General features: G+C 41.1%; 1 protein-coding gene across 1 annotated transcript in view; it reads left to right on the top strand.

Moving 5' to 3' along the window:
- SLC38A1 (solute carrier family 38 member 1) overlaps positions 1 to 15,620 on the top strand; it is a 61,207-nt gene that overhangs the window by 3,799 nt on the left and 41,788 nt on the right. The window contains exon 2 of the mRNA XM_003793555.3: positions 14,322 to 14,436. The gene's annotated coding sequence lies outside the window, so the exon portion shown is untranslated. The remainder of the gene's footprint in view (positions 1 to 14,321; positions 14,437 to 15,620) is intronic.

The raw sequence follows: 15,620 nt of genomic DNA, 5'->3' as shown, positions 1-15,620 counted from the left end.
TTTTTTTCTTTTTTAAAATGTGGTCAGTAAGTATCTCCTACTGAGGCTTTATGTGCCTGGCAGTGGCTAACAAGATAAACTTCCGGCTTCCGTGAAGCGTCTGTTCTTAGGAAGGAAACATACACAGACACACACGTAAATGCAGGTATATAAATTTCAGATATTCTTAGTGAAGGGAAATAAAACGGGATCATGTGATGGGGAGGGCGCTTGAAATAGAGTGATCTGTTGGAAGGGCCTATATGAGGCCGTGACATTTGTCCTGGGACCCAAATGATGAGAAGGGAACAGCTATTTGAATGCTTGGGGTTAGAACTATAGCAAGGAACTTACTGCATTCTGCTTTGCCTATAATTCAGCAGTTGAGATTAATAGTTTTTTCTTTTTTTTTTTTGAGACAGAGTCTCACTATGTCACCCTGGGTAAAGTGCTGTGGCGTCACAGCTCCCAGTAACCTCAAACTCTTGGGCTTAAGAGATTCTCTTGCCTCAGCCTCCCAAGTAGCTAGGACTACAGGTGCCCGCCACAACGCCTGGCTATTTTGTTGTTGTTGTTTTAGTTGTCATTGTTGTTTGGCTGGCCCAGCCTGGATTCAAACCCTCTAGCCTCAAACCCTCCCTCAGTGTATGTGGCTGGCACCCTAGCTACTGAGCTATAGGTACTGGGCCTATTTTTTTGTATTTTTGAGACAGAGTCTTACTCTGTCGCTCTAGCATTAGCCTAGATCCCAGCAGCCTCAAGCTTCTAGGCTCAAGTCATCCTCCTACCTCAGCCTCTCCAATTGCTGGGACTATAGGCACCACCATGACCCGCAGCTAGTTTTTCTATTTTTAGTAGAGACCAGGTCTTACTCTTGCTCAGGCTTGTTCCCAGCTCTTAAATCAAGAAATTCACTTCCCTCATCTTCCCAGAGTACTAGGATTATAGGAGTGAACCACGGGGCCTGGCAGAGATTAATAGTTCTTAAAACTGTCTTGGGGTCTTTAAATGTATTTTGTTGCTTAAGTATATTTTTATGTTGCTCCCTGAATTAAGGCTGTGTGATGGAAAGAGTACCCCACTTAGGAGCTCTGGCATCTGGCTATTTTGGCTTTTCCCTTTTCCTTTCCCTGGGTGATCTTTGAGGGCAAAACCCGAGTTCGTTCATTATTCCCCTTGTACCTAGCACGTGGTAGCTGCTTAATAAATAACATGTTGGGGCGAGACATTGGCAAAACCATCTTGTTCATATCTTTGTAATATTGTTCATATCCCCCCCATCTCATTATCTGTTCCTCTTCTCCTGAGTTTGAAGTATTACAGTCTACTCTGCCTCTCCTCTCTTCCTACCCTGCCCACTTTTGAGCAGTGACCAGCCCTTCCAGATACTCTCACACCTGTCCTCTTGTCTTCATTCCCATTCCCCAAGTTCAAGTCCCTGCTACCCAACCTAGACATAGCAATTCCAGTAAGATGTTGGGATACAAGATTCGTGGCACAGATAAGGAGGAGCCCTGAAGAATCTAAAGGGAGTGGGCATAGCACATGGTTATGAGAAGCTGGTTGTTCATCTCCACACCGAGCTCAGTTCCCCTTTTTATCTTTTTTTTTTTTTTTTTTTTTTTAGACAGGGGCTTCACTCTGTTGCCAGGACTAGAGTGCAGTGGTATCATCACAGCTTACTGCAATCTCAAATTCCTTGGCTAAAGTGGTTCTCTTGCCTTAGACTCCCTGCCTCCCTGCCTCCCAAGTAGCTGGGACTATAGGTACTCACCACCACACCTGGATAATTTTTTTTTTATACTCTTTAGAGATTGGGGTCTTGCTGTGTTGCTCAGGCTGGTCCTGAACTCTTGGGTTCAAGTGATCGTCCTGCCTTAGCCTCCCAGAGTACTAGGATTACAGCTACTGCATCTAGCCCTGTTACCCTAATTCAATCCTGACATTTCCATGAGAATTATATTTATAAAACTTCATTTCTAAGAACTTTGCTTCCAAAATCTTTTGGGAGGCTCGGCGCCCATAGCACAGTGGGTGTGGTGCCAGCCACATACACCAAAGGTGGCGGGTTCAAATGCAGCTCGGGCCAGTTAACCAACAATGACAACTGCAACAAAAAAAAGCTGGGCATTGTGGCTGACGCCTGCAGTCCCAGCTACTTGGGAGGCTGAGGCAAGAGAATCGCTTGAGCCTAAGAGTTTGAGGTTGCTGTGAGCTGTGCCCTCTACCAAGGGCAACATAGTGAGACTGTCTCAAAAATAATAAATAAAAACTTCTGGGGGTTTCTGTTGCCTATGAATACATTCTAAATGACCAGCCCCACTAACGTAGTGAGACCTTGTCTCTAAAACACAAGTTTCTTAATTAAAATTTCTCAGCTGGTTACTCAGGGCCCTTCACACTTTGTCTCCTGGCCTCCTTTTACCTTTTCCTGGCATTCCATCTTTCAATCCAGCTTCTGTCCTCCCTCTCACTTTTGAGCCTCAATCCCTGTGTGAATTCTATATTGGAACGCCTCCTAAAATCCATGTATTTTGATGGCCTAATCCTGGTGCAACTTCTCCACCTCTTGGAAGACTTGTTCTCTGATTATCTCATTGGAATGTTCCTAAGGATTTATTAATCCTTTACTTTTTGCTCTATTGTCATTCCAGATGGTGAAAGATGGATGGCAAGGGCTTAGGCTAGGAATGAAGTGTAAACATCCTGCTTACCCTGGGGACTTGGGCGAGGTCGAGCATATCTAAGCCTCAGTTTTTTTCATTCGTTAAATGGTAATAATGATGATGGTGATGGTGGTGATGTTGGTGCCCATTGTACTGAGTTCTATTGAAGATTTAATTAACATAATGGGTGTGAAGTGTTTGGCACCGTCTTAGCATTCCACATAAATTGAATTAAAAAAGACTTCAGGCTTCTCCTCTATCAGAGGAGGTGAAGAAAATTGGTCAGTGAGTAAAGTTCCCTTGACCTCTGAAATTCTGTGACTGTTTAATCATTTTAAAATACTTTTCTGAAAATAATACCGTAATGGAAATGTTGGGACCGAAGACGCCACTGAGAGACCACCGTACACACATGTAAAAGCAAAGGAATGTCTTTATTCAAGCATATGCTCTGGCCGCAGGATTTGACAGTCAAGCTGCTCAATCTGCAACCCTGTTACAAGGGAAGTCTTGGCTTTTATACTATTCATTTGCAAAGCATCTTGGGTTGCAATAAAATGCTAGAGGAGATTGCGCGGGAAGGAGCCTGCTCGGGCTACTGGTTGGCTGTTTGGGGCCCAGGGACCCTGATAGGTTGAAGCCTTTTGCGGTTAAGGACTTTTCAAGAAGGGCTGTGTGCTGGTTCCTGATAGGAGGTCTCCACCTAGGCTAGCTGCCCTCTCCTTGGGTGGTGCTGCTTGTGGTTTTTCCCGGAACGGGGCCTGAGGCTCAGAATAGAGCCCAAATAGAGCTCACCACAAAATGGAGTCACTGCTACCTCTTCCGAAACTACCTGAATCTTTTCAGTCTCTGGGAGAATATGCATCTATAAGAGATGATGTGGAGGTGGAGAAAGGATATGCATAGAAATAAGCACATTCAAAATCTCCTTAGTAGACTTCAGAGAAAGACACCTTGGTACACTGACCCTAAATTGTCTTTTAGAACATTATTGAGCCAGATGTGGTAGCTCAGTAATCCCAGTTCCTTGAGAAGCTGAGGCAGGAGGATTACTCGAGGCCAGGAGCTTAAGACCAGCCTGAGTAATATAGTGAGACCTTGTCTCTAAAAAATAAGTTTCTTAATTAAAAAGAAAAAAGAAAGAAAGACTGGGTGCAGTGACTCACACTTGTAATGCCAGCACTTTGGAAGGCCACAGCAGGGGGATTTCTTGAGGTCAGGAGTTTGAGATTGGCCTGCACAATATAGGAAGACACTGTGTGCAAAAAAAAGAAAAAAAAATTGGCCAGGCACCATGGTGTGCACTTATAGTCCCAGCTAGTCTGAAGACTGAGCCCAGGAGTCTGAGACCAGCCTAGCCATATGGTGATATCACCATCTCACACCAAAAAAAAAAAAAGTTACACTTATTTTCAAAATTTGATCTCCTATTCATTTCTTTTCCAGTGATAACCGGTGTGTTGGTGTTAGTTACTAATAATAGTAAAGGAGTTCAATGACTGGGAAGGCAACCTGGTTTGGGGAAACCAGCACGAGACTTGCAATCAAGAAACTGTTTCAAGTGAGATCACTGTGTGTCTTTGCCAAAAACTAGCAAGACACCTTTGGGCAACTCATTTAACATTTTTGTGCCTCATAGTCTCATGTGTTCAGTACCAATGGTGGATCATATTGGAGCTGCCTGTCTTAGAGATGTGAAGATACAATGAGAACAGAGCTAAGAAAAACCTTAAACTCATTTTAAAAAGACTTTTCAAGATAATAGTTATCCATCAAGCATACTGCTAATCTGCAGGGTCAGGGGTGGTATTAGATTCGTGATTCTCAGAGCTGGCTTCACATTAGACTCACCTGGGGTCTTTTAAAAGCTACTAATGCCCAGACTCCACTCCAGAACTCCAGATTTACTTGGCCTGCATTGGAGCCCAAATATGGGAACTTAGAAAAAAAAGATAAAACCATTGGTAGTAATTCTGATTACGCAGTGATTAGATTTAAAGCAAAGAAAACAAACAACAATCAGAAATTAAATGAAGACCTCTGTATGTTTCTTAGTAAAATTATGAGCTTGACTGACTTTTCCTCCTGATTTTACTAAACCAACCAGTTGTTGGCATCTTGGAGCTGCAGCCTCAGGTTACAGTTTATAACCTGAATTTTCCCAGGCACAGAAGCCTGTCCAGTGATACAGCCAGAGCCACATGAAGATTTAATGTGTGGATCTCAGTTTCAATGTCTCAGGAGTGACGGAGGTTGGAAAAGAAAGAGATGCTGGCAAGGGAAAGGAAAAGGAAAGGAGCAGGCTGTGGCCACAGGTTTGGAAGGAGGAGGCTCTGAGTGGGAAGCAGAAAGGGCAGAGCTCAGAGAAAAAGTTGTGTGTGATTTCCTGAACTGGCTTTGTTTAGGTTGCAAACCGGTGACCACCGGGCCACCTTAAACCTGTGGGCATGTTATTGTGACTTACCCTTTCTTTTAAAATTGTTTAGTTTATTTCCAACACTCAAATATCAGAATTTCCCTTAAAAATCTCTATATCTGGCATTTCTTAAAAGAAAACTAAAAGCTCTGGCTCATTCCTACTGCTAGGTGGAGGGAGGGAAATGGACGGTGTGTTCTCCAGTCTGCTTTGCTCATTTATCTTGCCTACCTGGACTCTGGATGCTTTTGCGTTCAGCTGTTAGTCTAAATCTGTAGCTCTTCACACTGACTGCACATTCACATGCCCGGGAGAGCATTTACAGCACTCATGATTGGACCCTGTCCTAACCAATTAAGTCAGGAACTGTTGCATGTGGTGGCACCCTTATCCTTTTTTTTTTGAAAGCTCCCTAGGTCTGTCCCATGTCCCTTCAGAACTGAAGGCTACTGGTCTACTAAGTCAACTATTCAAGAGATTTCTCTATCAGTCCATCTTCTTATCTTTGAAGATGATCCACTAAGAAATAGTGTGAAGGATCACTAATGTTGAGGACTTTAAAACTGGGAGAAACTTAACCTTCTTGTTTTAAGATGAGGAGACAGAAATCCAAAGAGAAAAAAGAAATTGTTCAAGGACTGTAGCCATCCTTCAGTATTGAATTATGAAGTGTCTTTTATTACATTTTTGTTCAAATAAAGGTATAATTTAAAGGTTTCTTTTTATTTATTTACTTATTTTATTTTTTGAGATAGAATCTCACTCTGACACCCTGGGTAAAGTGCTATGACATCATAGCTCACAGCAACCTCACACTCTGGGTTCCAGCACTCTCGTTGCCTCAGCCTCTCAAGGCGGCCACCACAACACCCTGCTAGTTTTTCTATTTTTAGTAGAGATGGGGTCTTGCTCTTGCTTAGGCTGGTCTTGAACTTCTGAGCTCAGGCAATCCACCCATTTCCCAGAGTGCTAGGATTATAGGTGTGAACCACCACGCCTGGCCCTTATTTCTGTTTTTCCTAGAGTATTTTGTTAGGAGTTAATTGTCATATTTAGCTAGAGCTTCACAACAAACAAACTAAACTGCTAGCCATCTCTTCTCCTTCTAGGATAAAAAATTAAAAATTAAAAAAAAAGTAACAATTGCTGTCCATTGTTTTTAGTCCAATAGCAATCTTTGATCAGAAACATTATCAAACAAAAAACCTATACAGGCAAAGAAAAAGAATTTTCTGAAAGGTTGGAATATTCCAGGCTGTTTTCAACACTATATATTTTTAGTAATTATTTAAACCATGAATTTTCAATTGATGAGAAGGATTTGTGATTTGGTTGATATTCACATTAACTCAAGTATATTCACTGGGCTCGGCGCCTGTGGCTCAAGTGGCTAAGGCACCTGCCACATACACCTGAGCTGGCGAGTTCGAATCCAGTCCGGGACCGCCAAACGACAATGATGGCTGCAACCAAAAAATAGCCAGGTGTTGTGGCGGGTGCCTGTAGTCCCAGCTACTTGAGAGGCAGAGGCAGGAGACTTGCTTGAGTCCAGGAGTTGGACTTTGCTGTGAGCTGTGATGCCATGGCACTCTACCCAGGGGGACAGCTTGAGGCTCTGTCTCAAAAAAAAAAAAAAAAAAATATATATATATATATATGCGCTCACTGTCCTAATTATCAATAAATTAAGCTGCAAATATTTATTACTATCATTTTAAATTCAATGTACAATCTGTCCTCCTGTATCCAGAGTTACATACAAGTTGACTTCATTAACTTCTGGAGTTTATTGGCATTTTCTGCCTTAACAAATATCAGAGTAGTTTAAAAACATTTGAATGTGGCCAGGTTAATTCCAAGACATCATAGGCTAGGCATATTGATAATAGATATTTAAAAGATCATATAGGAACCTGAATAGAACAAGAATGGTCAGAGCTGGTGTTAGGATACTAAGAATAGGATAGGATGCAATGGGCAATATATCCATGGAAGTTAGTGGCTGATCTCCGTGCCCCACACAGAAATGGCCCATGCTTACTCCCTGCTGTGCTTCTTTTAATGTAGGGCTCTGGTGCTGGCACTGCTGACTGCTATGGGTCAGATACTCCTTGTTATGGATGGCTGTCCTGTGCATCCTACGATGTTTAGCAACATCCCTGGCCTTTCTGTACTAGATGCTTGCAGAATTTCCTCCTGACAACCAGAAATGCCTCCAGAGATTGCCAAATATCTCCTGGGGGTGGAGAGGGAGCAAAATTATCCCCAGTTGAGAACTGCTTCTTTAACACAACTCTTTCTCTGGACTTGTAGAAGCCATGCCAAGAATTCTTAAACATTCCAGGCATACTGTCTGGGATATTAACGATAAGTACCTCCCAATTATAGAGTACTTTGCAGTTTTAAATGCATTTTACATAAATCCTACATGCCCAGATCAAATGTAAAGGAAATTAAGTGGCAGACTTAAGGAAAACTCTAAGTAGGACTATACATGTTGCTTCATGTTCCCATTTTTGTTTTGTTTCCCGTGGGGACATTGTCAGAGTATATTGTCTTGCAGGCAGGAGATCATGGCTTTCTCTAAATTTAATCATCATTTTTATTGTTAACACACATTTACTATCACCATGTGCTGAAGTTTTATAAGGTCTGTAGTCTTTGTCTCTAAGGAGTTGAAATAGTAAATAAAAAGATGATTAAAATATAAGAGTGCCTTTGCCACAAGCCAATGAGTAATCTATGCAACAGTGCTGTAAGAACTCATCACAGGTGAGCAACTAACGGTGGGGTAATCATTGGAGAAAAGCATCAGAGAAGAGATTGGCTTGAAATTTTTTACAAAGCTGGCAAGCTGGGCTCTGATAGAAATGTCACACTTCATGTGGCATGGGCTTAATGGGAAGGTGGGGAGAGTGTGTTCAGGATGGGGGAATGGTGTCAGCACAACAGAAAACCGCATAGGCGTAGATCTGTCGCAGGATGGGAGGTTCAGAAGGATCACAGTGGGTGAGAAAACCAAAGACACAGTCATCAGCAATCTGGGCTTGGAATTCAAGGTTCTAGGGATTAGACCTTATCCTGCAGACATTAGGAACAGTGACTAATGGCTAGGCAGGAAGGGGAATGTGAGAGGCACTTACTGTCAGGAAGACTCTGCCTCTGTGGATGGGAGAGCGGAGGAACCAGTGGTGGTGTGCTGAAGACTGACCATGGCAGTCAGGGTTGTGCAACTGTAAGGAACAAGAGAAAGGGAAGGGATGTTGTGAAGGAATGTTGGCAGGAACTGGCGGCTGATTAGATATGAGGTTATATTAAAGTGATAACTGCCTTTTAAGTCTGAGTGACAGGAGAATGTACTTTGCCATTAACCGAAATAGAAAAGCTGGCATGTGAGGGTCAAGTGATGTGTTCAGTTTTAGGCATCTGGAGTTTGAGGCCGTGGCAAACATCTTAATGGGATGGTCTAGCGGGTAGCCAGAGTCTGGAAAAAAAATGATGGAAATTTTTCTGACCAGGAAGGAACCTGAGAGATCATCTCTCCCTCCTGCCTTCTCATCTTACAGATGATGATACATGTGACAGGTTAAGTGGCATGATCGTTATCAAGCAGTATTCATGCAAAGAAATTCTAGTTTTACAAAATGAAAAAGCCTGGAAGAAAGATCTGAAAGATGTCCCTGTGGGGGGTGGGGGGGGGAGCGCCTGTGGCTCAAGGAGTAGGGCACCAGCTCCATATACCGGAGGTGGTGGGTTCAACCCCGGCCCGGCCAAAAACTGCAAAAAGATGTCCCTGTGAGGGACAGGGATGACAGGCTTGAAGCCTCCAAAAGGAAAGAATTTGGAATGTATGGAGCAGGAAGAATGGAGGGCCAAGGGGGCTCCCACACTAAGGGTGGGAAGGGGAGGGAGTTGGTGAAGGGGACCGAAAGCTGCTCTTAGGCCTCTCAAGGTGAGGGGTCAGCTGGGAGAGGTCAGAAAACAGGAAGGATAGTTAGAGCACCTTACAGGATCAGGACAGGCACTGCTGTAGGTGCTGCATGTGGACCAAATAGTAGAGTCTTTATGATGTTAATTTATCTCCATTTTACAGATGAAGAAACTGAGGCAAGGAAACGTTAACTTACTTACCCAAGGCCATACAGCTCCTAAGTGGTAGAGCCAGAATTTTCCAGTAAGGCATGATTTCAGGAGAGTGATGAAGACGTGGGAGGGGGGGCGGCAAATAGTTCAGAGTCTGTTGGCAGTAAAGACAGAGAGGGAATGGGGGTGTTAGTTCAATGTTCTAGACAAAGGCATTTCCAGATCAGGAACTCCGAGATGGGTGGGCACCCAGAATTCAGGGAAGCCAGAGAGGGGAAGTAGAGATACGAGGTCTGAGTGGAGAAGCTGAGACCTTGAGTACCGGTAAGCCATCAGTCTTAGGCAAGAACAGAGGGGACAGAGGGGGAAAAACGCTTATTCTTCAAAGACTGCTTACTAGTTCTCAGCCTTTTCACTACCAAAAGCTATTTTTATTATTCTCCACCTTCCTAGGACCCCAAGGTTTCAAAGATTTTGATTATCAACTTTAAGCTTTTGTTTTAAAGATTGTATGCAATGCAAAGTCCAGATCTTAAGTTTACTGTTTAATGGACTTTGACTATTAACTTGAATATAGTAATTCATTTCCCATTTGTATTACTCAAAGATACATAAAATTATTAATTAGAACCTAGGATGATCAAGTTAATGCAATATAGCTCGACATTAGTATTCCTGACATTTTAGTTAGCCTGTTTGGCATATTTTAAGCCTTTTGACATACAGATTAATACTAGTTCTTAGATCCATATCATCATCATCTGAGACCCCTGAGGGCCATGAATCCCAAGTGAGTGAACAGACTCAATTCTGGGAAGAACTGGCCCAGAAGAATAGGACTGTTATTGGCTTTAGGCTTAACAAATTTCTTTCTCTTTATACATATATATACTTATATATTATTATTATATATAAATTACATATAATAATTACATAAATTATATATAAATATATATGTTATAATAATATCTAACAATATATAATATTATTACAATATCTAATAACATATACTAATTGCATTATATATAGTTATGTATATTTACATATTACATATATAATTATATATGTAATTTTACGAAATATTCTCTATGTGTCAATCACCTCTTTGTAAAATTTTGTAATGAATATTTTGTACATTTAGCTACAATTTCCTATCTTCCCTCCATATGACAGCTTTAGGGGCAACTTGTGAATACCCTGTGTATAGATAGGTAGAGATAGAGGTCACGCACATAGTGAAATGTTACTATAGTCAAGCAAACTAGCATATCTATTATGTCACATGGTCATTCCCTTTTTTTTTGTGGCAAGAACACCTACAGTCTACTTTTTAGCAATAATTCTCAAACACAATATGATATGATAGATTGAGCATCCTTACTCTGAAAATCCGAAATGCTCCAAAATCTGGCTGGGCATGGTGACTCACTCCTGTATTTGGGAGACTGAGGTGGGCAGATTGCTGGAGCTCAGGAGTTCGAGACTAGCCTGAGCAAGAGCAAGACCCCAGCTCTAAAATGTTGTGGTGGGTGCCAGTAGTCTCAGCTACCCAGGAGGCTGAGGCAGGAGGATCTCTTTGAGCCCAAGGGTTTGAGGTTGCTGTGAGCTACGATGCTACAGCACTCTACCCAGGGTGACTGAATGAGACTCTGTCTCAAAAAACAAACAAACAACACAAAAAACCTGCTCCAAAATCCAAAAATTTTTGAGCACCGATGTAATGTGACAAGTGGAAAATTCTACACTTGACCTCCTGTGAGAAGTCAGAGTCAAAACGCAGTCAAAACTTTGCTTCCTGCATAAAATTATATTTAAAAGTATTGTATACAATTACCTTCAGGTTGTGTATTTAAGATGCATAGGAAATATAAATAAATTTCATGTTTAGATTTGGGCCCCATCACCAATATATTTCATTATGTGTATGCAAATTACTCCTAAGTCTGAAAAAATCTGAAATCTGAAACATTCTGTTCACGAGCATTCCAGCTAAAGGGTACCCAGCCTTGCCCTCACTGCAGGCCACGTGCTGTACTTAGATCTCTGGACTCCTTCATCCTCCACATCTGCCACTTTTACGCACTGATCACCAACTTCCCCTTTCCTCTCCCCTCTACCTATAACCACCATTTTGTTCTCTAGGTCTGTGTATTCATGTGTTTTAAAAAAAAAGATTCTACATGTAAATGAGATTATCTAGTACTTTTCTGCCTCTCTGGCTCATTTCACTTAGTACAGTGCCCTCCAGGTGCATCTAGGTCAGTGGTTCTCCACCTGTGGGTCACGACCCAGGGGAACTGTATTAAAGGGTTGCAGTTTAGGAATGTTGAGAACCACTGGACTAGGTTGTGGCACATAACAAGATCTTCTTTTTTAAGACTGAATAATGTTCCATTGTACATTTATATATGCAGTGGTTCCCAACCAATTTGGCAACTGGTTTATTATGGTCTCTGTGCAGTCAAACCTCCCTGCTGCCCGGCTCAGTTGCCCACTGCTCACCTCCTGCTGTATGGTCCAGTTCCTAACAGGCCTCAGCATCAGTCTGCAGCCCAGAGGTTGGGGACTGCAGTGTATATATGTATACCACAGTTTCTTTATCCATTTATCAATAGTTGTTTCCATATCTTAGCTACCGTGAATAATGCTGCAATGAACATGTGTGTCTAAATATCTCTACAAGGTGATGATTTTATTTTCTTTGGGTATATACCCAGAAGAGGGATTGCTGTGTGATGTGATAGTTCTATCTTTTATTTCTTTAGGAACCTCCTTACTGTTTTCCGCAATGGCTGCACTGATCTATCTTCCCACCAACAGTGTACAAGGGCTCTATTTCCTCCACACTTTGCTAACACTTGTTATCTCCTGACTCTGTGATTCCAACAGGGGTGAGGTGATAGCTCATTGTGGTTTTAATTTGCATTTCCCTGATGTTTAGTGATGTTGAATACCTTTTCATATCCCTGTTGGCCATTTTTATTTCTTATTCAGAAAAATGTCCATTAATACTTTCTCCAAGACCACTGGCCTACCTATCTTTGTTGATACTCACCTATTGAGTTAGGAGAGGTGGGATTGTATTAGTTCTTCATAATAAAAAAACAATGATTCATTACAAGTTTTATTATTCTATTTTATTTTATTTTTTGAGACAGTTTCATTATGTCACCCTTGGTAGAGTGTCATGGTATCCTAGCTCATGGCAATCTCAAACTCTTGGGCTCAAGCAATTCTCTTGCCTCTGCCTCCCAAGTAGCTGGGACTACAGGCCACAATGCCCTGCTATTTTTTTTTGCATTTGTCATCGTTGGTTATCTGGCCCAGGCTGGGTTCGAGCCCGCCAAGTTTGGTGATGTGACCAAGTATGGCTCTGTAACCACTGTGCTGTGGGCACCGAGCCTCATTACAAGTTTTAAAATGAAGTCTATGTGATAAAATTAAGGAATTACTGTTATTTGTTAGGTTTGAGGGTTATGTGGTGATATTGTTTAATGAGAGAGTTCTTACCTTTTAGAGATATGTGCTGAAATAGTTACAGGTGATATGATATCTGGGATCTAATATAAAATAATTCCAAGTGATGGTAGTGATTAAAAAAAAAAAGCAACAACACAAGCCTGAATTGATAACTGTTGAAACTGGTACCTGGGAATTCATTATGCTATTTTTTCTACTTTTATATATGTTTTAAATTTTCTCATAATACAAAAAATTTAAAGGAAGGAATAAATTAAGGATGTCTGTCAGATCTTTCTGTCTATGTCACGCAAAAGGGATTTAGTACAAGGGATCAAGTGCCTATAAATTTATCCAAATTGCTGGCAGAGCACACTATAGACCGGGCCTCTAGGAATAACTACCCTAACACCACCACTCAACTAGCCTGCTAAGGTTAACTGCCATTTGCGCTTCCATTGGGAAGTCAGGAAACCAGGAAGCCATCAATTTCAACCATGTGCTCCAGAAACACATCACTGGAGCCAAATTTGAGATCAGGAACCAGAACCACAATTGTTTGGCTCCAGTGCTCCTGCTGTACCTGCTGGAACTGTACCAGCAAAATGGATGCCTTCTCTGGCCACCAGCACTCTCTGATAAGTGGCATCTAAATCAGGTCTAGAATCCTAGCTGCAAAGGAGTGTGGGAAAGGTAGTCTTCAAATTTCTAACCTTTGCAGGACGGGACTAGAAAGAGGTGGGAACAAATATGGAGTGGGATGGTCTACTACACGATATCAGCAATTAGTGTGTCAGTACTGTTGCCAATATAAGGTACGCCTTCCCTATCCTCCAATCTAATAGGACCTATTTTTAGATACAATTCAAGTTGTATCTCTTTATAAAGCTTACCTATTTATCCTCTTTCCTTCCTTCTTTCTTTTATGCATACATACATGTATAGACCATGTATGTATGTATGCCTCTGAAATATTTTCTGAGCTTTTTCTTTATTCTGCCAATATTTTATGGCACAGTGTCATTTTACATGGGATGATCTTGCTGGCTTAAGTAGGTTCTAAGTCACTTAAGGCCAGACAAGTTTGTGTATCCTGTCCTTTGATACATTACACCATGCAAAAAACAAGCTTATGCATTGTACATTGGTACTATAATAATACCAATAAGCACACCAAGATAATGATGTTTGCCTTACGTACCTCCCAAGATTGTAGCAAAGACCAGAAATAGTCTATACTGAGTAAAATGTGATTTGTAACCTACTATAAATGTTGAGAGATAATAATTATGGTTGGGTTACCATCAAGATCTTTACACTGTCACCCCAGCCTGCCTCTAATTAATTGCATTCTGGTGATTGTTTCTATTTTTCAGTAAAACCATAATTCTTTGTTTCTCGAACTCAACCTATACTTCCTGCCTCTGTGCCATTGACCACATTCCACTGACAAATTTCAGCTCAGGCTCCATCTCCACCTGTCAATCTCTGCGCGGCCAAGCAGTCCAGCAATTATGGTTGGATGTCAGTCTCTGGCAGCAGCAGTTAACCAGGCATTAACAGTAATGGTGTAAACCTGTGTTTAGTTACATAATACAGGATACGTGGTCCTCTCTTGTTAAGTAAACAAATGTTTTAAAAACTCATTGTTTGATGTGATTTCCATTTGTGTAAAGGCGTATCTGGTTTTTATTTGTACTGATTCTTTCATTTAACAGAGATTTACTGAGCATCTGCTGTGCGTTGGGAGCTTTATCTATGTGTGTAGAACCCCCCTGGAAGACCATACAACAATATATATACACTGATCGTCTCTGCTTGCTGAGATAACAGGTGAGTTGTTTCTGTGAGCTTGTTTACTCCATTTGCAAAATTGTATTTTCTAATATTTCTTCCCAAACCTGTATTTAGTTATTTATTCATTAATAAAGAACTGAGTTTGTTTTTTTTAAAAAAACTTCTGTCCTTCAGTATGCTTATGACATATTTTCATTGTATGAAAAACGTTAAGTTAAAAAACAATCTAAAATCCCCAACATTAAAATAAAAAAAGAAGGGAGAGTTAGAGACCTAATGAGAAAGAAGGAGAAAATGCATCAAAATCTTCATAGTAGCCCATTTGGGGGCAACGGAATTTCTTTTGCAATGTTGCTCCAAAAATTCTACAGTAAAGCTGCCTCAGATCCCTGAATTTGTCATTTTTCAAACTTTGTGAATCTCTTTACCACTTAGCACCCAATAAATACATAATAAATTGAATGGATAATATTTTCCAAGTATGGCTCAACCTTGGTGATAGATGTCACTGTTAATTTTTCCCCTTCATTTTCTATTTTCTTTTTATTTTATAACAAGAAAAATGTATTCTGTGTGATTAATTTGTACTGCCATTTTGCCTAATGCCGACAGAATTTTGGGGCCAGGACTTCCTCTATTCTTTTTATTCTTTTGCCTTTTTGTCCATTTCCTTAAACGACTAGCTATATATACAGACACTCACACATACACATACATATTTTTAATATGAAAGTTTAAATTTAAACAGTAGACTGCAGATCTATTATTAGTCAATCCTTCCTCTCCTCAGAAAATTTTTGTCTGGTGCCCTATTTCCTTCCAGTTTGTAGAGAGGAAAGAACGGGCTTCTTAACCCAGATTGGAAACGCCAGCCACTGAATTAACTTTCTATCAGACCTGTAAAATCCCTGCAGGGGCCTTTGTGGTAGTCATACAAGCGAGAATCAAGGTGACAAGTCTCCTGGAAATTACCCCGTCTAGCCTATATGGATAACTTTCATTATTTACTTCTAAGAGTGAGGGTGGGGTTCAGCCATTTTAATACATTTCGGCTTTTGCACAGTACAGGCAGATTGTAAAAAATGGCTGGGGCCTGAAGGCACGACACCCAGAGATGGGCCAGTCACTATTGCTGTGACTGGAAGAACAGACCTGAGACCAGGAGTCCAAGGGCTCAAACCTCCTTGTCCAGTCTCTCCACCTTCCAGGAAAGGCCTTGC

Source organism: Otolemur garnettii, unplaced genomic scaffold (genome assembly GCF_000181295.1).
Source record: "Otolemur garnettii isolate 467f Iridium unplaced genomic scaffold, OtoGar3 scaffold00070, whole genome shotgun sequence".
Taxonomy (NCBI): domain Eukaryota; kingdom Metazoa; phylum Chordata; class Mammalia; order Primates; family Galagidae; genus Otolemur; species Otolemur garnettii.
Note: the sequence above shows the minus strand (reverse complement) of the source record. Positions and strands in the feature narration are given on the sequence as shown.